General features: G+C 31.8%; 1 protein-coding gene and 1 long non-coding RNA gene across 2 annotated transcripts in view; one reads left to right on the top strand and one right to left on the bottom strand.

The window, feature by feature from the left end:
- Myo61F (unconventional myosin 61F) overlaps positions 1-23,090 on the bottom strand; it is a 105,743-nt gene extending 82,653 nt beyond the window's left edge. The window contains exon 1 of the mRNA XM_075308112.1: positions 22,409-23,090. The gene's annotated coding sequence lies outside the window, so the exon portion shown is untranslated. The remainder of the gene's footprint in view (positions 1-22,408) is intronic.
- Positions 23,091-24,506: 1,416 nt separating this feature from the next.
- LOC142236958 (uncharacterized) lies at positions 24,507-25,027 on the top strand. Its single transcript, XR_012722277.1, has 2 exons — positions 24,507-24,757; positions 24,825-25,027. It is a non-coding gene; the product is annotated as an uncharacterized LOC142236958 (long non-coding RNA).
- Positions 25,028-25,607: the final 580 nt, after the last annotated feature.

The following is a 25,607-nucleotide window of genomic DNA, read 5'->3' as shown; positions in this document are numbered from 1 at the left end:
TGTATTGATGGAGCATTTAAATAATACACAATCAAACACGGTCTCCTACAGACATTAACTGTAAACAACTTCAACTAGAGCCCTAAAAACGATTCTAAACGTCCTACATATGGAGATACAGATAAAAAGTGAAGCAGCCATGACAGCAATGAGACTCAAGATGATAGGAGAATAGTACCAAATGGCGAACAAATTAAATCATCAGAGGATAATTGAGGTGACGATAGGAGACACGTCTTATTTAGTACTCCATGATCGCATACCTGAAGAAACGCTAGCGACCGAGTGTGTAATTCTCATACCGGAGAGACAATCATGGTCTAACGGAACCCTTATTGAAGCCCCTTATGGTAACAATTGTTACACAGACGGAGCGAAGATAGGGGATAAAACGGGATTGGGAGTATACTTCGAAAACTCTGGCACCGAAATATCCTCTCGCTTGCCAGACCACAAATATTTTGAAAGCAGACATCCGTGAAGTGTGTAAAATGGCTCAGCACAAACACAAGGCCACTAAGTGTAAATGTTCTCACCGATAGCCAGATGGCTATACGAGCTATACACAGATAAAAAGTTCACGAAAATGTTTCCAATTAAAGTCTTAATTGAGTTTTCAATTATAAATTTAATTGATTCAACAAAGTTTTTAATTAAAACAAAAATCAATCACAAAAATTGATAGTATCAATTAATTTTTTAATTGGATCATTAATTTTTTAATTGACTTTCAATTAATTTTTTAAATGATACTATCATTTCTGTGATTGAAGACATTTCAAATAAAAATTAATTGGATCAATTAATTTCGTGATTGAAGACAAAAAATATTATTTGTGTGTAGCATCCAATACGGTTAAATCACGAACCGTTTTGGAATGGAAAAATATAATAAATTCCTACTCTGAGTATGGCACAATTCGAATCATCTGGGTGTCTGCTCACTGTGGGGTGGATGAGAGCGAGCATGTCAATGACCTAGCGATAAAAACCAGAGAAGCTGAGGAAGTAAACTTAGATAACCCTAAGCCCTTTGGGGCTACCCGTGCGAGTTAAAAGAGTCGGCAAAGCGAGAACATGCAGAGCTGTGGAACACTGAAACAGTCGGAAGGATCACGAAGATCATGCGGAGAGATCCCGATGAAGATAAAACAAGAGAACTACTGAAGGAGAGTAAGAGTACGATCAGTAGGGCTATTGGAATCATCACGGGACACTGGGCCTCAGGCCACACTTGCACGGTATAGTGTAATAAATGATAGTTTATGCAGGGCATGTGGAGAGAACGAAGAGACACTTGAACATTATCTGTGTCACTGCCCGGCATTTACAAGATATAGGTCCCAACTTTTGGGAGTCGAAAACATTCCAAATTTAAACCGATTGAAGCGAGTAAAATGGAAACAAATTAAATAATTCGTCAAAGTCATACAAATCTTGAAATAGGCATGAAGTAATTAGTTAGAGCGCACAACAAGCCGATTGTTGGCTTAGGTGCACGCAAAAAAATAATTCTTTCCTCCCAAACGAAATTTTAGACAAACAAAGTTCGTTTCTCATTTGCTTTTCGCTGTAAGGAAGTGTATTTGGAAGAAAAGTATATACTTTTTGTGATAAACGTTTATTCTTTTCCAGGATGTAAAAACAATTTCATAAAGACTAACTCAAAAAAAAAATTTTTTTCTGGCTAATTGCATTTTCCCTCACATCTTTCTCACTTCCACGAAGATTTTTAGTTCTTAGCACCTTTTTCTGTAATACAAACAATGTAGAAGAAATTATACGATTTTATAAATTTTTAAAATTTTTTTACCTTTCGCCTGGACGGAGAATCGAACCGCAGACCATGCACTTTGTAAGCCAACACACTAACCACTGAGCTATGTACCTGTTATGGTCATCAAGAGATAAATATCCATATAAGTTATATTTATATAGCATAGCTTGCGGCGCCCACGAACCGAATAAACAAAGTTTATTTAACAGAAACAAACATTTAGTTTGGCACCGTGGAGCTGTGGTTGCTACGTCTGACTCTCATGCCAAGGGTCGTGGGTTCGATCCCTGCCTCGACCAAAGTTTTTTTTTTTTTTTTTGTACATACATTCTACATATGTTCCGAAGATTCCGAAAAAAATGTTCAACATTACATTGTACTATATTAAATTTTGAACTGTAAAATGTGTTTTATTAAAGACCAAAGGTCAGAAAAGAAGAGTGTTTGATATAAACGAAATGGACTCTGTTGTTGTTTCAAAAATAACTTTTTTTATTGAAAAAATAAAAACTTTGTAACAAACGAATTTTTTTGGTGATAAAAGTTTAAAATTTTCGAAGCAATTCAAAAAACTCTAACAAAAGAAAAACGTTTTCGGTACACGTTTTCCAAACGTTTTTTTTTCTTTGCGTGTGTATGTCATATGACATGAGACGGAGAAATCCGAATCCTCTCTTCAACATAACCTTATTGTATTTACGAAATCAGTTAGCTCAATTTTAATGACAATTTTCATTTCAATGGTTAATATTTTAAACAAAGTGTGAAATTTTTACTATGGATTATAATGATAAGAAATATCCAAGCAAACTTTTGTAAAGGACAAAGAATCCATTTTGTAGGAAATAATTATTTTTGAAATTATAAAATGAAATATATTGCTTAGTCGAAATACACGCAAAGAAAAAAAACGTTTGGAAAACGTGTACCGAAAACGTTTTTCTTTTGTTAGAGTTTTTTGAATTGCTTCGAAAAGTATACACATTTATCACCAAAAAAATTCATTTGGTACAAAATTTTTATTTTTTCAATAAAAAAAGTTATTTTTGAACCAAAAACACAGTCCATTTCGTTTATCTCAAACACTGTTCTTTTCTGACTTTAGGTCTTTAATAAGACACATTTTAAAGTTCATAGTAAAATTTAATATAGTAGAATGTAATGTTGAACATTTTTTCGGAATCTTTCGACCATCTCTGGAATATATGTAAAAAAAAAACAAAAAAAAACTTTGGTCGAAGCAGGGATCGAACCCACGACCCTTGGCATGCAAGTCACATTATTTTCGAAAAGTATACACATTTATCACCAAAAAAATTCATTTGGTACAAAATTTTTATTTTTTCAATAAAAAAAGTTATTTTTGAACCAAAAACACAGTCCATTTCGTTTATCTCAAACACTGTTCTTTTCTGACTTTAGGTCTTTAATAAGACACATTTTAAAGTTCATAGTAAAATTTAATATAGTAGAATGTAATGTTGAACATTTTTTCGGAATCTTTCGACCATCTCTGGAATATATGTAAAAAAAAAACAAAAAAAAACTTTGGTCGAAGCAGGGATCGAACCCACGACCCTTGGCATGCAAGTCGGACGTAGCAACCACTGCACCACGGTGCCCAACTAAATGTATTTTTCTGTTAAATAAACTTTGTTTAATCGGCTCGTGGGCGCCGCAAGCTATGCTATATAAATATAACTTATATGGGTAATTGTCTATTGATGACTATAATGGCTACATAGCTCAGTGGATAGTGTGTTGGCTTACAAATTGCATGGTCCGCGGTTCGATTCTCCGTCCTGGCGAAAGGTAAAAAAATTTAAAATTTATAAAATCGTATAATTTCTTCTACATTGCTTGTATTACAGAAAAAGGTGCTAAGAAATAAAAAACTTCGTGGAAGTGAGGGAAAATGCAATTAGCCAGAAAAAAAATTTTTTGAGTTAGTCTTTATGAAATTGTTATCCCGTGTAAAAATTGGTGGATCTGGCCAGATATTATTAGATCTCCTGCCATATCTGATTAGATATGATAGTATATGTAGGCAGATCTGGTCAGATCCGAAAAATGGTAATATCTGATCAGATCTAATTCTAAAGGAATTAGATCTGACCAGATCTCAAATTTGGCCCACATCTAATTACATCTAATTTGATATAATTAGATGTTAATATATCTAAGTATATATAATTTTATCTATAAATTTCCATTATTACTGAAATTACAGTAATTAATAAAAAGATTTATTTTAGGTTTTATAATGAAAGTGTATTTAATACAGCAAGTTGGCTCAAACCTATTTACGTTATATCTACGCCTAGGAATAAAAGTATAAGAATTCAATTAAAAATATATATACATAGCCACTACGTTTCTGCGGCGTTTCTGGCGTTTAAATTGTCCAAGGCATTGTGGCATTGCTCTCTTCACACATTTTTTTACATTAGTCTCCCAGTTCCTCTCTTTGGCTACTCGGAATGAAACTCTGAAAAATATAACATAAAAATACAGAAGACTGAAATAAATACAAATAATACATATACTTACCAATAATTGCTTCTTGTGCCCAATAATTCAAACCAACGCTATAAGGAATCGTTTGTGCGAAGTCCCTAATACCATACATGAATAATATATCCGTTTCATGATGCAAACCATCTCCAAATCATTATTTTATCTTTTTGACTTGGATAATACTACATTCTATCGCAAATTCGAAAATGGCGTGGCTACAAATCATCACGTTGCTACTCGGTCTCCTTAATCTTTTCGTCCAACTAGAAAGGGAAAATATTAAATATATAAAAATAGGACCCAAACGATAAACTTACCTCATCACTTCTCATACTCCTTGATCTTCGTCGAAAAATGAGAATACATTAAATTTTTATATGAATAAAACATAAAAATTTCAAAATATCGCATTATCCAATATTTGATACCAACATTTTGTTTTAAATTTAATAACAACAACCGTTGCTAATGGTGATTGTTATGTGATGATATTTTTGAAAACAAACAGACAGTTGTGTCTGAACGTAAGAAATTTTGAATTTTTAAAATGATATTGAAAAAGGTTTCTTCGAACTGTCACAATATATAAACATTGTTTGATTATGTTCACCACTAGTTGTGATGTGTGACCAAACATATTTAATTGTAACAATATGTATCACGTTAACATTCTCGTAACAAACATATTAATTTTACACCCAAACATACACATATTTTTTTTATCCGTATAGCAGTACTGGTTCATGACTTAATGCGATACATATAATTAGATATGGAGCTATATATAGTATATATAATTAGATATGATGTCATATATAAAGATATACAATTAGATCTTACCAGATATGACTGATACAATTAGATATAACAATATATATAATGAGATCTTGAATCAGATCTAATCATATAGAACACTATATATAACATATCTCCGTAGATCTATTTATATCCACAACCATATCTGAACAGATGTAATTATATATACTTAGATATTATTAGATATGATCAGATCCACCGATTTTTACACGGGATTACATACTGGAAAAGAATAAACGTTTATCACAAAAAGAATATACTTTTCTTCCAAATACACTTCGTTTCAACGAAAAGCAAATGAGAAACGAACTTTGTTTGTCTAAAATTTCGTTTGGGAGGAAAGAATTATTTTTTTGCGTGTAGTATTTTCACATTTGGTCAAAATATGTCAGGACCATTATTCACCTTGTGTCATACTATATGGTGATGATGAAAAAGTGGCATTTCAGGCTTCGCTTAACGAAACAAAATAAATTCGTAGAAAACAAAGTATAGCCAAAAAAGGAAATGTTTCATGATGATTTAAGGTCGAAATAGTTCTTAAGTGAATGGTAACAGTAGACGAAAAGTGGATGCGAAAATAATGTGGGAAACTCCACGATTGACGCCTCGAAATTTTATGCTTAGTGTTTGGTAGAGTTAAAAAGGAATTGTCGACTTTGAGCCCCTTCACCCTGATCTAAAAATTTATTCTACACTTTACGGATCCACACACACAGAGAAGGAATACCCAGTAAAAACTCTCATTACCCGGTAATCTTGTAGGTAAGCCTATTTAAAAATTAATAACCACTTATTAATTGGCATCGCTTCGGATTACATTTACATACGCATGTCCTAGAAGTAAAGTACTACTCCCCAGGCATACTTTCGGCCATAAAATAAGTAGTGCATTTAAAGCATATAATCACCTAATATGTAATGACTTATACGTAGATACACCAAAGCTTGCAAAATAGCCACTTATTGTCTCAGGCAACCAAATCTCGAAAATATTGATTTCTATCGCCGATTACAATGGATCAAAATATGGCGAGTGATGCTGTAATCAGAGATGGTCTGTATCAAACTTTTTTAGGTTTGCGACTGTCGTAAAGTTGTAAACGTCGTAAACGTCACATACGCGTCGTAAATGTAGAAAAAGTAAAAAAAGTCGCAAACTGAAAATACTTTAGTCGCGTCAGCTAGGCAGCGAATGCGAGACGATGGTATGTGTGAAGAAGTTTCAATTCTTAGGAATATTCACAATTTTCGGTTTTAGTCCCCACATGTTCCCTATTGCCTTTTGCACAGAGTAACCGTGGATTTTCTCGTCCTTTCTTAGCTTTCAAGTTCAGTCTCCTGTCTAATATAACCCCAAGGTATTTTGCACACTCACCAATGGGAATTTCGATACCACCTAAGAAAATAGGCTTGACCATGGGAAAACTGTCACAAATTTCTGCAGAAACTCACAGCGAATGCTGTCAAACTAAATTAAAAAATGTTCAGGATTTCTTCTATTCAAAATTTGGTTTTCTACAGTAGGTTTACGACTTTTGCGACATACGTATTATACCGTCGCAAATGTATGTCGCAAAAGTCACAGTTTGTGACAGGATAGAATTTGAATTTGTTTGGGGTTGATCACGAGTTAACCTCGATATCCTGATTTCTCAGTACCGAAATTCTTAACGAGTTTCATACATAGATTTTATAAAAGAATTATTGAAGTACCTCTTACATGGAGCGGAAAATTTTACAAAATCTACCAAAACACCGAGAATTCTACCAATTTTCCAAATAGTAAAAAATCTACCACAGTTGGAAGGACAACTGTGGCAGCCGTGGTTGAAAGACATCTCCCATTCGTGAACGCTTTTTATCTTTGTAGTCAAGGTCAACCAATTTAAAGACGAGTTCATTAATTTTGAAGAATTTTTCTGAATAACTAAAGCCAAGATGACCTTAATCAAACAAAATGATATGCTAAGCAAAATTCGCATTCGTATTTTAGGGACAAGAAATATTTGGCCTCTCGACAATATTGTTTTCAGTGCGGATGAATATCACGACTGAAGAAGTTGTTGTTCGAAAATTCAATTTGGGTAAAGATAACTTATTTTTTTCTGCACACTGCTTATCCAATTGTTGTAGTTGTTTGAATGCAGGAACTCATGTGGGCGAGTCCATCCTACTTTCGCCTTTGCTTGATAATTTCATTAGAAATTTGTTAAAGAAATGTTTCTTGTTGTCTGATTCAAAGGAATGTGACAATGTATCAATTAAAAGCACAGCATTAGAAAAATGTTAAGAGTTCATGTGAAAGACAATAGGGGGATCAAAATGTCCGATAAAAATTCATTTTGGTTTTATTCAAATTGTGGCTGACCCATTTTCTCTGACCATAAAATGCAACTTAATGCAAGCATCTAATCTGTGTTTATTTTATCTTCTATTTGATACAGGTTGTTGCATTTACAGAAAGAAAATGGAAATTAGAAGTTTTTATTGATTCATCGAATAATCTGAAAAAGAAAAATTCTCATAAAAACAAAATGAAATTGATTAAAGTGGACGCCTAAAATTTAAGTTGAAACCTGATTTAAGTTACTACACAGCATCATGGGTGAACCAAAACCAGTATCATCTTTCGATTGTTGTATAAAAGCTATGGAGAATGTCGAAAGGTGAAAAGTCAGTTTTCACTATTGAACCAACAAAGAACATGTTTTGGCATCGCTCTTTGTGTGCATTCTCTTTGGTTTTCCTTATTGGCTGTGTTTTGTCCCAGCCATTGAGTCCTGCGGATAAAGATGAAGAACCTTATCAATTGGTGGTTGGACAACTGGAAGACGATCTAATCGAACGCTCAGCCGATGATAAAACATTTTTGCATCATTTCTTGAACAAATATAGTGGCGGCTATACAAAAGGCGATGGTAGCGGAGGTGGAGGTGGAAGTGGTGGTGGTGGTGGATCATCTGGAACAACCGCTGCCCCCACAGCGGCACCAGCCCCAACGGCAGCCCCAACAGCAGCTCCGACAGCAGCACCAACTCCAGCTCCTGACGCTAACAAAAATCCAGTTCAAATAATCACTGACCTCTTGCCATTGGCCATGCAACTACTGCCTGCTATACTTGCACTTATTCCTGGAACTGCTGTGAGAACAGGTGCTATACCTTACGCACCCTATAGAAATCCATATTTTGCCGTAGGTACTGGACCACCACCATATGCTTATTATCCACCACCCTCTCCACCAGCAATAGCTCCACCATATGCCCCCGTATTGCCACCGATCAATAGGATTTCCAATGTACCTGCTCAAAGTCTAGCATATTCACACTATCCCCAATATAGCGCTGTTTACAATACGCAACAGTACCCATATACACCATCCGTATATAGACCTTACCGTTCAATAAAAAAATAAAATCAAACAATATATACTTTGTGAAAAAATTGTCTTTCAGTGTGTTAGTACATATAAAGGTGTTAGAGAGTAGAAGAATTGAAAACTCTATTGGTCGTTGAAGAAAAACTAAAACAAACTCGGAAACGGATATTACTTTCCTATGGATTACTTCCTATTAAATTTTTAATTGCATATTTTTTAAAACTAAATTAAAATTTTAATAGGAAAAATTTTCGTGAAATTTTTTTCTGTGTAGTCATTCGCTGTATAGTTCTGACTTTGCACCGAATGACTTCTTTTTATTCCCGGACGTAAAACATAAAATGCAAGGTCAACATTTTTCGAAGTAGAGGTTGATGCGTTCAGAATGCATGTTTTCGAGGTACCTCAATCACAGTTTCACACCCTGCTTGACAATTGTATAGATCTTAATGAGAAATATTTTGAAAGCAATAAAGCTATTTTCGATTATAAATATTTGTTTTTATTCTATAATCCCCAAATATAAAAGACAACCCTCGTAATGCCTTTTTTTCATCCTTATGAACTATTGTACTTAAATACGCACAAATGAAAATCGGGAGATTGAGCTATATAAATTTAGGGCCTCGAAATGAAAATACACTCAGAGAAGGAATATATTCACCCCAAACATGTTCCAAGAGCAAAATGTTATTTCTGGACGGTACCATTGTCACAATAATGTTGTTTTATCGACAAACATATACAAGGTTGCCGAAATCAGATATATAATTTTTGAGAAAATAACATAGTAGCGGCAAACATGTTACATGCTACCGTCCAAAAATAACATTTTGCCCTTAAAACATGGTTGAGGTTATCATATTCCTTCTCTGGGTGTACAATTAAAATTTCAGGCATATTGGTTCAGAATTAAGGCTTCTATGTCGGACTATGCACACAATGTATGGGCTATGGATACAAATTTTTTTTTCTGATTCAATCACGAAATTAATTGATCCAATTAATTTTTTAATTGAAATGTCTTCAATCACGAAAATGATAGTATCAATCACAGTTTTATTGGGCATAACAAAAATATTTGATTAAAAAATTAATTGATTTGATTTGAAATTTTCAATTAACTTTTTAATTGATTCAATTAAAAATTTAATTGATGATTGCAAAACTCAATTAATTTCTTGTATTAAAAACGTGATCATTTTCAATTAATTTCTTATCTGACTTTGTATTTTTAGTTTGATTAAAAAATTGATTGTTTGATATAAATTTTTATTTAAAAATTAAAAAAAATCCATCACTTTTTTAAGTGTTTGATTAAAAAGTTAATTGTATCAATTAACTTATTAATTAAAATTTTTTTCAACTACAATCAACTTTTTAATTGGAAATATTTTGATCTGACTTGGTGTTTTTAGTTTGATTAAAACATTGATTGTTTGAAAAAAAAATTATTTAACAATTAAATAAAAAATCCAACACTTTTTTAAGTGACTTAATGACTTAAAAATGTTTCAACTTCAATCAACTTTTTATTGGAAATATTTATATTGACCCAAAAAATGTAATTGGATCCCCAACTAATAATCCGAAATTAGTACAAAATTTGGATCATCTCCAATTAATTTTCCATGGGCTTATCATAGGATATACTCCGTTTTTGCATTGCTTCAAAAGTTGTGCCTTGGAATTTCATTTGAATGAAGAAATCAAAGAAACTGAATAAAATTTTATCATAAATTTTACCTTTTTTACCAAATAAATATTTTTATTGTATATTTTATTTTTATTTTATGAGTTTTAAATATTTTCATTATTCATTTCCATTAAAATAGTAACGTGAACATTGTAGAAGAAACCAATAAATGACTAAAAATAAAATAAATAATATTAATCCGTTCTTTGGATATTAACAAAAATCAAGTGTTTTTCGTTTTTGTAAAAAAATCCTAGGCTTTTTTAAAATCAAAAAAAGTTGTTCATATATATGAAAATTCCATTCAAAGAGATTTCTTATATGTATTCATTTTCAATAGATAAAAGTCATGAATTCTCTTAATTTTTTTTTTTTGAAAATCTGGTTTTCCGTACATTTGGTTTACAACAAGTGAAATTTGTCATTATGAAGGCATAAAAACAAAGATTTATCTCTTCGTGATTTACGTACCAACTAGAGATGTGAGTGCAATTTTACACACGAAACATTTTTACTCATACACGACATGTGGGTAGGAATACACACTCTCATAAACGAAATGAAAACTCATAGTCATAGTCATAACAACGATTAAAGTCTTACGCTCATGCACAACTCTCGAGATTCACGAAAAATTTCGGGACACGACAATTTTCGTGATTCACGAAATTTCTCGTAAATAACGAAAATTCCCGTGACTAAGGACAATATTCGTGATTCACGAAAATGTTCGTGACACGACAATTCGCATGATTTACGAAAATTCTCGTAATTCACAATAAACCTTATGACTCGCTGCAATTACACATGAGTAAGGAACATTTCCATAACTCACGAAGAAACCTTTATTAAACTATGGTTCACCAGCGAACTAGAGGTGTGAACGTGACACGAAATTGTCGTGACTCACGAAAATTTTCGTGCTTCGTGCGTGAGTCGTGAGTCCCGCTCATGACAACATCGTGAGTGTGCGTGATTAACAAACCAAAATGTCGTGCGTGACCGTGAGTCACGAAAATAAGATCTTCGTGAGTGTGCGTGAGTAACGAATTACACTCACGAAAATATTCCTGCTCACCTACATAAAACGCTTAAGAGTTAAATTCAATTACAATTTTAGTGACACCTGGGATGTTAAGAGTTTAATAACACCCTAGATTATAAAAATGCTCATTTTTTCAGACACTTCGGTAAGGTAAATTAATCATAAAATTATTCGTAAGTCACGATATTTTTCGTGAGTCACGATATTTTTCGTAAGTCACGGTACTTTTCGTGAGTCACGACGTTTTCGTGCGTGAGTGTGCGTGAGTACAAATTTTCTTCTCGTGAGTGTGCGTGAGCGTGAGTCATACCAAAAATATCGTGCATGAGTGTGCGTGAGTATGATTTTTCAGTCGTGAGTGTGCGTGAGCGTGAGTAAACTATTACTCACGTGCACACCTCTACAGCGAACCAACAAACAATGCACGCTATTGATATCTTAAGCGTGAGCATGAATTTAATCGTCAACGTGAATAAGTCCGTGAGCGAGTGCGCGTGAGTACACATTTTCTTCTCGTGAGTGTGCGTGAGTCATACCAAAAAATATCGTGCGTGAGAGTGCGTGAGTATGATTTTTCAGTCGTGAGTGTGCGTGAGCGTGAGTAAACTATTACTCACGTGCACACCTCTACAGCGAACCATCAAACAATGCACGCTATTGAAATCTTAAGCGTGAGCATGAATTTAATCGTCAACGTGAATAAGTCCGTGGGTGAGATTTTTTTCGTGAACATGAATTTTATCGATTACATGAGCGTTAATTGATCCGTGAACGTGAATTTTATCGCGAGTGTGATTTTTTTCGCGAACGTGAACTTTATCGCGAACTTGAATTTTTTGGTGAGCGTGATTTCGAAGAAATTTTACTCACGCACATTCACGGACAGAAAGTGATTTTAACTCACAGAAAAAATTTTCATTAAATTTTTACAATTAAAGTCTTAATTGAGTTTTAAAAAATATTCAATTAAAAATTGAATTGATTCAAAAATTTTTTTAATTGAAACAAAAATCAATCACAAAAATTAATAGTATCAAATTAACTTTTTAGTTGGATTAATTAATTTCGTGATTGAAGACAAAAAATATTTTATATTATGCGTGTTCAGGCACGTCATATTTTTGTTGAGTCCCATTCAAAGACATTCACGCGGGTGTCACGAAAATTCGTGTCACGCGCACACCTCTAGTATCAACCATATTTTCAAACACATTAAAACCCGAATGCACCTTTTGACGTTCAATTAAAACAGAAAGTGCTTACAATGTTATTTGGGCTAAATTGATGAGTAGTTTTATCAATAAATTCTTGATAATAATAAACCCACCGAACACATATGTTAGCTTGATTTGCAAGTAGCTTGAAATTTTAAGGAAAATAACATTTTGACACATGTGATATACTTATCTCTTTTTAAATATTTCTATTTATAAATGTGATACAAAGATATATGAATACGAGTACATGGGATATTGCATTTCACCAAAGGTATTGCCATTTTTATGGTTAAAATAAAATGACTAGACCTCTGCACAATATCTTATCGCATTTCCATCTAATCAAATAAATTTGTTCTGTAAAAATTTATGAGCTCAACGGGAAATACAAATTTAGGGTGATAAAATTATTTCTTTTTTTATTTCATGTTACTTATTACACTTTGAGTTTTGCACTTATTACATTACATATTTTATAAACGCTACAGGAAAATACAACAAATTTAATAGCGTCCGACAAAACGCCAAATTTTTGACCAAAGGCAAACTAAAACTCGACCAAAAAACTCGTCTTCGACCCAACATCAAGTTGGAATTCTCTTTATATTTATCTTAATTGTGCCTTAAAATAACTTTGCTCGCCCCTAATTTTATGTCAACGATTCGAGGACATTTGGAACATGATTGACAATTTTAACATTCTGCATTAAATGATTTATTCCAAAACCAATTAAATTTTTCTTACCAAAATTGGGAGAAAAATTTATCAAAAAACTACCAAACAAAAAAATCTTTTTTTTCTAAATTTTACTTCTATAGAAAATTTTGTCAAAATTTTATTTCTATACAAAATTTAATTTCTAAGAAATTCTTTTCAAAATTTCATTTCTATAGAAAATTTTGTCAAAATTTCTATAGAAAACTTTGTTAAAATTTTATTTCTGTAGAAAATTTTGTCAAAATTTTATTTCTATAGAAAATTTTTTCAAAATTTTATTTCTATAGAAAATTTTGTCAAAATTTTATTTCTATAGAAAATTTTGTCAAAATTTTATTTCTATAGAAGATTTTGTCAAAATTTTATTTCTATAGAAAATGTTGTCAAAATTGTATTTCTATAGAAAATTTTGTCAAAATTTTATTTCTATAGAAAATTTTGTCAAAATTTTATTTCTAAGAAAATTTTATCAAAATTGTATTTCTATAGAAAATTTTTTCAAAATTTTATTTCTATAGAAAATTTTGTCAAAATTGTATTTCTATAGAAAATTTTGTCAAAATTTTATTTCTATAGAAAATTTTGTCAAAATTTTATTTCTATAGAAAATTTTGTCAAAATTTTATTTCTATAGAAAACTTTGTCAGAATTTTATTTCTATTGAAAATTTTGTCAAAATTTTATTTCTATAGAAAATGTTGTCAAAATTGTATTTCTATAGAAAATGTTGTCAAAATTTTATTTCTATAGAAAATTTTGTCAAAATGTTATTTCTATAGAAAATTTTGTCAAAATTTTATATCTATAGAAAATTTTGTCAAAATTTCATTTCTATAGAAAAACCTTTTTTCGGAGGGTTCAAGTGTGGTTTTTGTTGGGTTTAATAAACTGCCTGAATTTATTCTGATAATTGGTTGATAGTTTTGCTGCAAGAAGAGGATGCTGATGAGGAATGTGGTAATTCCGAAACGTATTTCTATAGAAAACTTGTTCAAAATTTTATTTCTATAGAAAATTTTGTCAAAATTTTATTTCTATAGAGAATTTTGTCAAAATTTTATTTCTATAGAAAATTTTGTCAACATTTAATTTCTATAGAATTTTATGAAATAGCTCTTTGTACAATCTAGCAAAATATCAAGAATTCTACCAATCTACCGAACAGTATAAAATCTACCATGTTTGGTAGAATTCTACCAACTGTGGCAACCGATATTTGTTCGTGTAAAATTTCGTTTGAGAGGAAAGAATTATTTTTTTGCGTGTACAACTACGGACTATTTTTCTGTGTAGATACTTTAAATTGGTTTGTACTATAGTCCGGACAAAGGTCGAAACTGTATCTGTACGGATTATGAAGGTTGTTTGAAAATGTTTTTCAATAACGTAATGCTGGTGTAATTTCTTTCAGTGTTTCAAATCTTTTCTAAGTGGTTTCATCTGAATGTGAAAAGCCGTTCGTTTATAAAAAGGATGGCCATTGGCATTGAATCGAAAAGACAACTAAATGTTTTATAGCCCATTTAACTTTATTTTAGTTAATGAAAATTAGTTGATTTTAGTTAAATTTTGCCAAATGTGAGAAAATATTTCTAATTTTAATTATTTTTAGCTTACTTTAATAACGTGAACTAAAAGTGGAAAAAAAATTATACAAATGAAGTACAAAATTCCTAAAATGGGTGAAGTTTGCTGAAATTGAGTTCGTAAGTTTCGCAAATTGGTACATTTTACTTAGATTGTGTCTGCCTAGAACGTCATATAGCACCAAAGACATTTTAACAATTTTTAATTCCAATTTTCTCTCCAAAATTTAACATTTTATTCAACAATAGATAAAAATTATTATTTTTAATAAATTTTCTTCAATTTGAACTTATTTGTATCATGTTGCAATTACTAAACTATTTTAGTTAAATTTTTCTAATATAAACCTACATGTTCTTTCATAGTGGATTAACTAACTAACTAATGCCACTTTTATTTTAATCGTAATTTGAAATATTCATTTTTCAATTATTCGGTTAATCGAATCCTACTTTTAAGATTAATTTTGACTATTGTAAATGGATATACTAGACACGTATGTCCAATATGAGTAAGCTAAACATACGAACCATATTTTGTTTTGTATAGCAGACTGCTTAACATTGTAATGACAGAAAATAACTATTGGCGTTTCATAAAACAAAAAGTGGCAATGATAAAGTACATTACAGTTGTTGTTTTTTTTTTGCATGTTAACATTACCGTTTATCGCCTAGATATACCAACAATACGTTAGCCTCATAGGTATATACGCAATAAATAAACGTAATGAAATCAAAAGTGATCCAACACAATAATCCTTATAAGAAGATGCATTTACCGGCTCATATGCCATAGTTTATGTAAAGAAACTACCGACAATCATTCACGTCTCTTTAACTTGTTGTTGTCGGACTTTTCACAACAACAGGTTTTGTATCATCATTTCTTTGTGCATCTGCGAAATAAATCTTTGTGATTGACCAAAAAAGGCCATCCCCATACAAAACATAGTCAAAAGCGCTGTATGAATAAAGAGGATTGTTCGATGCTATGAATGACAAAACATTCGTGAGGTCCATTTCTGTACTTGCCCAGTTTAGCTGGTATGTACTTGACATCACCATCGATCCATTCGAGTGAGGTAGAGAGTTTATACAACTTTAGTGGTTACAACTACCCCGACTTTTTGAAATTTCTTCTCGAGCGTTTCATCATAACAAAATTCAAACAAAACAATAAAAAAATATGTGATATTAAACCGGAATTAGGAATTTTATTTACAGCATTCCTTTTAATTTGTGAGGGATTTCTGTTCAAGACCATACAGCAGCGGATGATCCATCAAAACAAAATTTTTGAGTGCTCAAAAATTCAGTTGTTTTAGCCGATGTGAGAGAGATCGCATTGTCGTGGTAAAGAGTGATCCGTCTTCGGCGTTTGGTTTGCCTGATTTCTTGAAAGACAACGAGCAAACAAATGGCCATTTTAGCATTTTTGCAGCTAGATTTAACATTTATTTCTGGCATTTAGCAGCAAAATTTTCGTATAGCATTTTTAGCATTATTATTATTTGGAAGTTTAGCATATCAATTACCTCAGAAGCAAATTTAGCGATATTCATCTGTATGTCTGTCCTTGTATTTTTTGTTGAGTGTATAGGTGGTATTTTAAGTCCTCCAAATTGACAAATTTGGTACTTCAATTTTCCCAATATTTGGCGATTTGAATTATTGAATTCTAATGAAATAAATTTCTTAGGCAATATTGAACACAACATTTTAGTACATTCACGGTGTATTCACGGACAAAAAAAAACTGTTTTTCATATGTTTGGATGTAAAAATTATATGTTTGAAATTTTTTAACACACTATTTTTAAGTGCATAACATGCTTTTTGTTCGCTCATCTTAAAACTCACATACAGTGGTTTACTCCTGTTTACTTTTGGGTGCATAAAAAAAATAATTCTTTCCTCCCAAACGAAATTTGCTTTTCGTTGTAAGGAAGTTTATTTGGAAGAAACGTATATTTGTGATTTATTCTTTTCCAAGATGTAAAAACAATTTCATAAAGACTAACTAAAAAAAACAAGTATATACGGCCGTAAGTTCGGCCAGGCCGAAGCTTATGTACCCTCCATCATGGATTGCGTAGAAACTTCTTCTAAACACTGCCCTCCACAATCGGATTACTTAAGTTGCGGTAACGCTTGCCGATGGCAAGGTATCTTAAAACCTCCTAACACCATCTTCTAAATTGTATGTAAGTCCATACGTGGTATATATAATCAAAAAAGATCGATCCAATACGTATATAATTCAGTTTGACAAAGTAGACACAAAATTTTGACAAAATTTTCTACAGAAATAAAATTTTGACAAAATTTTCTACAGAAATAAAATTTTGACAAAATTTTCTATAGAAAGAAAATTTTGACAAAAATAAAATTTTAAACAGAAAAATTTTGGCAGAAATAAAATTTTAACAAAATTTTCTCTAGAAATAAAATTTTGACAAAATTTTCTATAGAAATAAAATTTTGGTAGATTATTTTTGGCTGTTGGTGTGATTGGACCAATTTTGGTATGGTTGTTAGTCACCATATACTAACACCACGTTCCTAATTTGAACCGAATCGGATGAATTTTGATCCTCCAAGAGGCTCCGGAGGTCAAATCTGGAGAACGTTTTATATGGGGGCTATATTATATATAATTATGAACCGATGTGGACCAATTTTTGCATGGTTGTTAGAGACCATATACCAATATCATGTACCAAATTTCAGGCGGATCGGATGAAATTTGCTTCTCTTTGAGGCTCCGGAACCCAAATCTGGGGATCGGTTTATATGGGCGCTATATATAATTATGGACCGATGTGGACCAATTTTTGCACGGTTGTTAGAGACCATATACCAACATCATGTACCAAATTTCAGCCGGATCGGATGAAATTTTCTTCTCTTTGAGGCTCCGCAAGCCAAATCTGGGGATCGGTTTATATGGGGGCTATATATAATTATGGACCGATGTGGAACAATTTTTGCATGGTTGTTAGAGACCATATACTAACACCATGTACCAAATTTCAGCCGGATCGGATGAAATTTGCTTCTTTTTAGGCTCCACAAGCCAAATCTGGGGATCGGTTTATATGGGGGCTATATATAATTAAGGACCGATATGGACCAATTTTTGCATGGTTGTTAAAGACCATATACCAACATCATGTACCAAATTTCAGCCGGATCGGATGAAATATGCTTCTCTTAGAGGCTCCACAAGCCAAATCTGGGGATCGGTTTATATGGGGGCTATATATAATTATGGACCGATATGGACCAATTTTTGCTTGGTTATTAGAGACCATATACCAACATCATGTACCAAATTTCAGCCGGATCGGATGAAATATGCTTCTGTTAGAGGCTCCACAAGCCAAATCTGAGGATCCCTTTATATGGGGTCTATACGTAAAAGTGGACCGATATGGCCCATTTTCAATACCATCCGACCTACATCGATAACAACTACTTGTGCCAAGTTTCAAGTCGATAGCTTGTTTCGTTCGGAAGTTAGCGTGATTTCAACAGACGGACGGACGGACATGCTTAGGTCGACTCAGAATTTCACCACGACCCAGAATATACATACTTTATGGGGTCTTAGAGCAATATTTCGATGTGCTACAAACGGAATGCCAAAGTTAATATACCTCCATCCTATGATGGAGGGTATAAAAAACAATCTTTACTGGCTAATTGCATTTTCCCTCACATCTTTCTCACTTCCACGAGGTTTTTTTCAGTTCTTAACACCTTTTTCTGTAATACAAACAATGTGGAAGAAATTATTCGATTTTATAAATTTTACCTTTCGCCTGGACGGAGAATCGAACCGCGGACCCTATAATTTGTAAGCCTATCCGCTGGGCTACGTAGCTGTTATTGTCATCAACAGACAAGTTTTCGGCGCCCACGAGCCGATCAAACAAACTTTATTTAACAAAAACGTACATTTAGTTTTGTTTTTTACATATCGATGTCCTAACTCAAGAGTACGCTAGGTCGACTTAGCCTTTTTTTTTGGAGTTCCTTGTACGATATTGTACGTAGCCTGTGATTTCAGTTTTAAAAATTTCCAATCCAAAAAGGGCAAAAAGCTTTGTTCGGTCTAAAGTGGTCCAAGTCACTTTTTAGACATGTTCTATTATAACTACACACAAAAAATAAAATATGAATGTGTACATAAGAATTTTTATTGCTGTAAAAAATTGACAAAAAACATTATTAAATGGAAGCGTTGGTGCTCATAAGTAATCTAAAATATTATAAAATTATGTTCTTTACCGGTTGGACTATAATGCGGTTTTTAGTAAATGGGTTCATACATTTTGACCAATTATGCAGGCATTAAGAATCAGGGGGAAAATCGAAAGGAAAAGTTACATGTATTGCATGACGTTTTTAATATATATTATGGAAAAGTACATATTTTTCAATGACGAAAAATATGTATACTTCATATATAATATTAAAAGCTCCATTCATATTATGTATATATTCGTAGCCAATGACAACCTGTATTTTTTATTTTATGAATTGTTTTCATATAATTTATGAATCCCGTGTTTGGAAAATTTTTGTGAACACTATTTATAAAATAAATGTATTACTTTTTTGTGTATATTTTGAATTCGTACATACTAAAAAAATCTACAATAAACATGATTTTAAGACCGAAAAAAGTGAATTTATATCTTATACGGTTTTTGAGAAATTAAAAAAAATGTTTCCTGTAAAATTCACTTTTTGGATTTACCGCACTTTGGAATGGAGACATTAATATATGTTATTGCCGATATGTTCGAAAGATGTTCAACATTACATATTACTATATAACATTTGTGCATTGAAATTGTAAAATGCGTCTTGTTAAAGATTTAAAGTCAGAAAAAATAGTGCTTGATATTAAGAAAATGGATTTTGTTTTTGGTTCAAAAATAATTTTTTTATTGATCAAATAAAAATTTTGTAACAAACGAATTTGTTTGGTTATAAAAGTTTAAAATTTTCGAAGAAATTCTAGCATAAAAAAAACGTTTTCAGTACACGTTTTCCAAACGTTTTTTACACGTTTTCCAAGAGTTTTTTCTCCTTTCTCCTTAATTTGTTTTAAAATGTTCATTTTATTACAATGAGTTGTTAATTATTTGATTTTTAGGAAAAAATTGAGTGTTTCAAATTCATTTTCACTAATTTCTTTTTTTCGATTTAACTGGCAAAATTAAAAACCGAAACCCGTGTTTTAACAAATTGTGATTTTCGGATAAACCGAAAACCGACTTTAAAAAAAAAACGGTTATTTGGACACCCTAGATCCAACAACAAAATTTTTTATGGTCATTTCTAGTTTCTAATCTTTGAAGTAAATGCAACATTAGATATGACATTGGCTTATTTCCCTTATTTCTCTTCTATTGTTTTGGTGTTGGGCATCCCTACGTAAATAAAGATCATAAAAGACAATCATAGTACAAACAACAACAATGCCAATAAACGATTGATTTGTCGAAAGATGGTTTATTAACGAGGTACTATCCAACTACACATCTGTTGTTAAGAAAGTCGTTGATCTCTTTGAACAACACAAGGATATTTTTATGAATGTGTTTAGCATTTCTTTTAACTTTTGAATGATCACTGCGTTGTATAGGTGAGTACTATGTTCGGTTTCTTCACCAAAACACTAAATTAAAAGTACAAAAATATTTATGAAGACTATTATATTTTTATCAAGTCTTATCAAATAATGGATGGAAAAGATCCAATGAATTGATTGGTAATCATTTTATATTTCTAAATTAATTAATTAAGAAAAGTAACCGTGAAAAAAGATGGTTTTCAGCATGAAAACTGAACATAGTACTCAGCTTATGTATTTAGCCGATCATGAAGATCGTATACATACTACAATGTATACGAAGTATGTTGAAATTAGATTCACCTCGTACTTTCTGGGATATTCTTTACGTAGTATGAATTCCCAAAAAGAGTTTCCTTCAAACATCCAAATAATCAAGTTCTAAGTGCTGAAGAAAGAAGAAGAAAACACAAACATTAAATGGGTGGTTTCCCAGCGGCGTAGTGCTGGGTAGGCCTCTTTCAATGTCTGTCTAGGTATAACAAAGACCTGCTTAGGACATTACACTTTCCTTCCCATTTAACATAGATTGGAAGGCAAGTCCTTATTTACAGTTTCCATAGAAGGGCCTTCACCAATCTATATAAAATAAATAGGTAAGTTAATTAATTGTATTATTATAATATAGTAGTTTTCTTATGTAGGTTAGGTTAAAGTGGCATCCCGATTTATTTTCAGGCTCACTTAGACTATTCAGTCCATTGTGATACCACATTAACTAAAAGTACTTCTAGTTTAACCGCTGAACCTACTCGATTATTTTCTTCTGCTGAACCAACCATATTGTTCCAAAAACATTAGCAGAATTCTTAAGTTAACATTGTTCAGGTCCGCCAGTAATCTAAATCTGTATGCTCTTAAATTCGCTTACGCCTTACACAAAATGCAGGACACTCACACAAAAGGTGGGCACAACGTAAATGATTACTTATTTTTGAAATTGAACCAAAATAGAGTGTGTAAAAATGGGTGATGTTTGCTTGCACAACATTATAAATGCAAATAAACAATGAATTAATTTATAAATAAATAAAAACAAATAAATAAAGTTAATTTTGTGTTTTCTTTTCTCAAGTGGCGTCCCTTTTTCGACGACGAAAAAAGTTTTTTTCATAAAGGTGAGTATTAAGTTCGAGTTTAGCCGCAAACGTCGTCATTTTTTCACTAAAGTGAAAACTAAATCAGTAAAAAAGGTAAAAAATTATACAAATTTGTTGCAGATTTCATTATAACTTGATGGGGATTGGCCAAAGCAAATTTTCACAAAGTTTGTATTCCATAAAATGGATTATATAAGAAAAGTAATCGTGAAAAAAATGACGATTTTAGCGGCTAACCTCGAACTTAATACCCACCTTAAAGATCAAAACATTTTAGGTTGTGACCATGTTCTTTTAACTTTTAGAAAAACTTTTTTGACGAATACCATAACATTTTAGATAGTGACCATTGTCCTTTGATTCAAACTAAATTCTTTTTATCAATATAATAACATTTTAGATGAGGATAATTTTATTTTTCTTAGAACCATGTTCACAATTGTCAGGGAACCTATCCGTCGTTCCTACAGGTATTTCATTTTTTTCCAGACTTCGAGAACAAATATACCAAAATGAAGAAAGAAAATAAAATCCAGAGAAGTAAATAAATGAAACTATAAATAAGGCCTTACCCAGGCCTGGAAGGAGGCCTTCCAAGCACATGAACCACACCGCTGGGAAGATTCGCGAGTATGTGCATAGGTTTCGTCCCCATTTAAACCGGCATAACAACTCTTTTTGTCTTATTTGCGATTTTGTTTTTCTTCTTTCATTCATATCAAAAAAAAACATATGAAGTTATTATACACTCCATCGAGACATCTATGCGTCTGCGCTGTTTTTACTTAACCTTTCAAATTTCTTTCATATGGCTAAGAACTCGTCCATTTGTTGCTTTTACTTTATTAACATTTTTGGAGATAAATATATACATAGCTTTATAATTCATGGTTACTTAACCTACCTCTTTTTCAAAATAATGTTATCCACAAAGCAAGAGAAAAGTTTGGGAAGATGATACTGATAGTGTTGCTTGGCTGACTGGATGGTGTCACTGGTACGATAATGTTGGTTCCAGCTTGTTTTCTAATTATTCGAGGATGCTCGTTTATATATCTATTTATTACGTTTATAATTTTTTTGCTTCTTTTTATTGGTAACTGGTAACTTCAAAATACGTATATTTTTTATTAAGTTAGTTTTTAACTAGTACATAATAACAAAATTAACTTATATGCGCAAAACAACAATTTAAACGTTTATTAACCTTTTTGAGTTATATTTAGGGCCATTACATCAAGATTCAAAATTTTGGCTACCTTTTACTACCTATGACCGCATTTCTTTTTTGATCACATATTTTCACTATATCATCATCATCCACAATATGGGTCTTCGATGTTTAAATCAAACGTGATTAGTATTTCAATTGAATGGAATTTTATCGCTTTCCAAAGAACTACTTGAGTGTGAGCACAAACAAAAACACTTGAATGATATATTATTTCTTTTTTGAATTTGCGCCAAGGTTTGTTTCGTTATATTCTTGTCGTTAAATTGTATATACCGTTGAAATCGATCTTAATTCCGATACCATTCTTCTTAGCATACGCACTCTTCGAACTCCAATTTGAACTGTTTGCAAACCGCAACAATACAATACTTGCAAAATTAAATCACACTCATTTATAAGCTTGTTTTGGATATGCAACGGCGTTCAATTTGCCGGTACTTTGGACTCTCTCGCTCTTTTAGCGATTTAGATTATACACTGCATAGATGATTCGTTTCTCTGCGGGAAAAATGTGTTAGTTCCAAGAATTAATTTTGTGACATATTTATTATTTTTTTTTATTATTTAATCCATTTTAATTTTCTAGCATTTACTTTTGTGATGTTCGTAAAGAGCAAATCTGCACAAAATAAAGTTTTGAATTTTCGTGGTTTCAGTCTCCATATTTTATGCAAATATTCTTTTAAAATTTTAATTAATTTATAAATCTGCTCTAATTTTGTGTAAAATTGGAAAACTGTAAAAGGAAAACTGAAGAGAAAGTAAGCGTGCTCTTGGTTTCTTCGTTTTTTATTGTTTATTAATATTTCATATTGCTTTCATACTCAACAAACGATTTTAAAGATTGTTTTTTTATACTTCATCGTTTTAAGTAACCTCTTAAAAATATGAAGGCATCCAAAGTTTCATCAGATATATGCGATCCTATCTTATTGCAGATGAAAAACTTTTCTTACAGTCGACACTGGCCTAAGGTTCGTTTAATTTATTATATTGAATTTAATCTAATTTATAAATAAAATTCCTAAAAGGATGTAAACTTAACAATTTTAGATTATTTTTCGGGATCCCGCAAAATCCCGGGATTCAAAATAAAAAATCCCGTGATTCGGTATAAATCCCGGGATTTCGGGGCGATATTAATCCCGAATGACAGCCCTAGTTCATATTTTTTTGTTAAAGGCCGGTATGCACCTCTAGCGAAAAATTTCATTCCCATAAGATATGCATTGCTATTTATGCTAACGAAATTTTCGGTAGAGTTCAATTTCGTAAGCTGGTACGCACCTCTAATGAAAATAACAGGGTTGTCAAAAGCATATTTTGGCAGCAAACATTTAATTTATTACAATCATTGTGTACGTACAAGTTTTAAAAGGTCTGTAAATAATAAACAATTTATTTGAGGAATATTTGGAACATATATTAACAATTTTTAAAAGCGATTAGCTGGTTTAAAATTTGTTGTACACAGCCCTGTTTTTTTGTTGTAGACTTAAATAAATTTTTGCTACCGAAAATTTCGCTAGAGGTGCATACCGGCCTTAAATAGCAATTTGAAATTGCTTTTTAATTTAGTCTTATGTTCTGCTGTTACGTTTTTGCTTGATGTACTTCAATTTTGAATTGTTAAGGTGAGTATTAAGTTCGAGTTTAGCCGCTAAATTTCAGTAAAGTGAAAACTAAATCAGTAAAAAAAAGCCATAAAATTATACATATTTGTTGCAGATTTCATTATAACTTGATGGGGAATATCCCTGCCAGCATTTCAAAGTTCCATTTCATCTTCATCGCTACCACAGACTCGTAAATGTCACTACAACCATCCTACTGTGATGGGGGGCAGCATATCATAAAGTACAAAATGTACTTCATACATGTATTTTGCCATCACTACTTTTACAAAAGCCATTTTATTTTTTGTGAAACGCCAAGCGCAACCAGCTTGTTATATTTTATTTAAATAAAAACGAAAATAAAGTTCTGCAAACATAGATTTTACGCTTAAAATTGTGAAAGGTATATTGGTGAACAATTTTTGATTTTCCAAATGGAATAAAGTGATTGTTTTTCAAATATTTTACAGACACGCTGCCTCCATCGAATAAAAACACTGGCTGATAGACGCTGCAATATGTAACTCGCTACTTGTAACTCTACATCATCATTAATGCAAAAAATTATGTTAAATGTGATGTGATAGTGGTATAAATGTTATATTTTTAAGAATTTGTAAATGATTAATCAAATTAATAAATATCTAAACAAACGTGTTTTACTCGACCACAATGATTCTTTTACCACTATCTTAAAATGTGCTTTTTCTGATTGTTTGGAGGGTCTCTTATTGGCGTCGTTCTAAATTGATCTATAAAGGCACCTAATAATTGCACTCATGCGAAACCTTTTTGTAGTAACTTGGCGTGGTACAACTTCTCAATAGTGACGGCGCTTTTCCGACGAGTTTTTGATATCGTATATGATTGTTTTCGACGTACTGGGGATTCTCAGAAGCGCCCCCAAATTCAAAAAATGTTGGCAGGGATCCCAAAGCAAATTGTCACAAAGTTTGTATTCCTTAAAATGGATTATTAAAGAAAAGTAATCGTGAAAAAATGACGATTTTAGCGGCTAAACTCGAACTTAATACCCACCTTTACTCGGAATATTTAAAGAATCCCGAAAACAATCTCGGGATTCAATATTTTGAAATAATAAAAATCGATGATTTATAAAAATCGATCCCGAATAGCAGCCCTAATTGATACGCATTGTCATTTTCATCTAGATTTAATTAAGATTTAAAATGAATACATATATTTATTTATAATGTTGATAGTTTTAGAAAAAGTAATCGCGAAGTGATTTT

The sequence above is a fragment of the Haematobia irritans genome, chromosome 4 (assembly GCF_050003625.1).
Source record: "Haematobia irritans isolate KBUSLIRL chromosome 4, ASM5000362v1, whole genome shotgun sequence".
Classification (NCBI taxonomy): domain Eukaryota; kingdom Metazoa; phylum Arthropoda; class Insecta; order Diptera; family Muscidae; genus Haematobia; species Haematobia irritans.
This window is presented reverse-complemented; position numbering and strand designations above follow the sequence as displayed.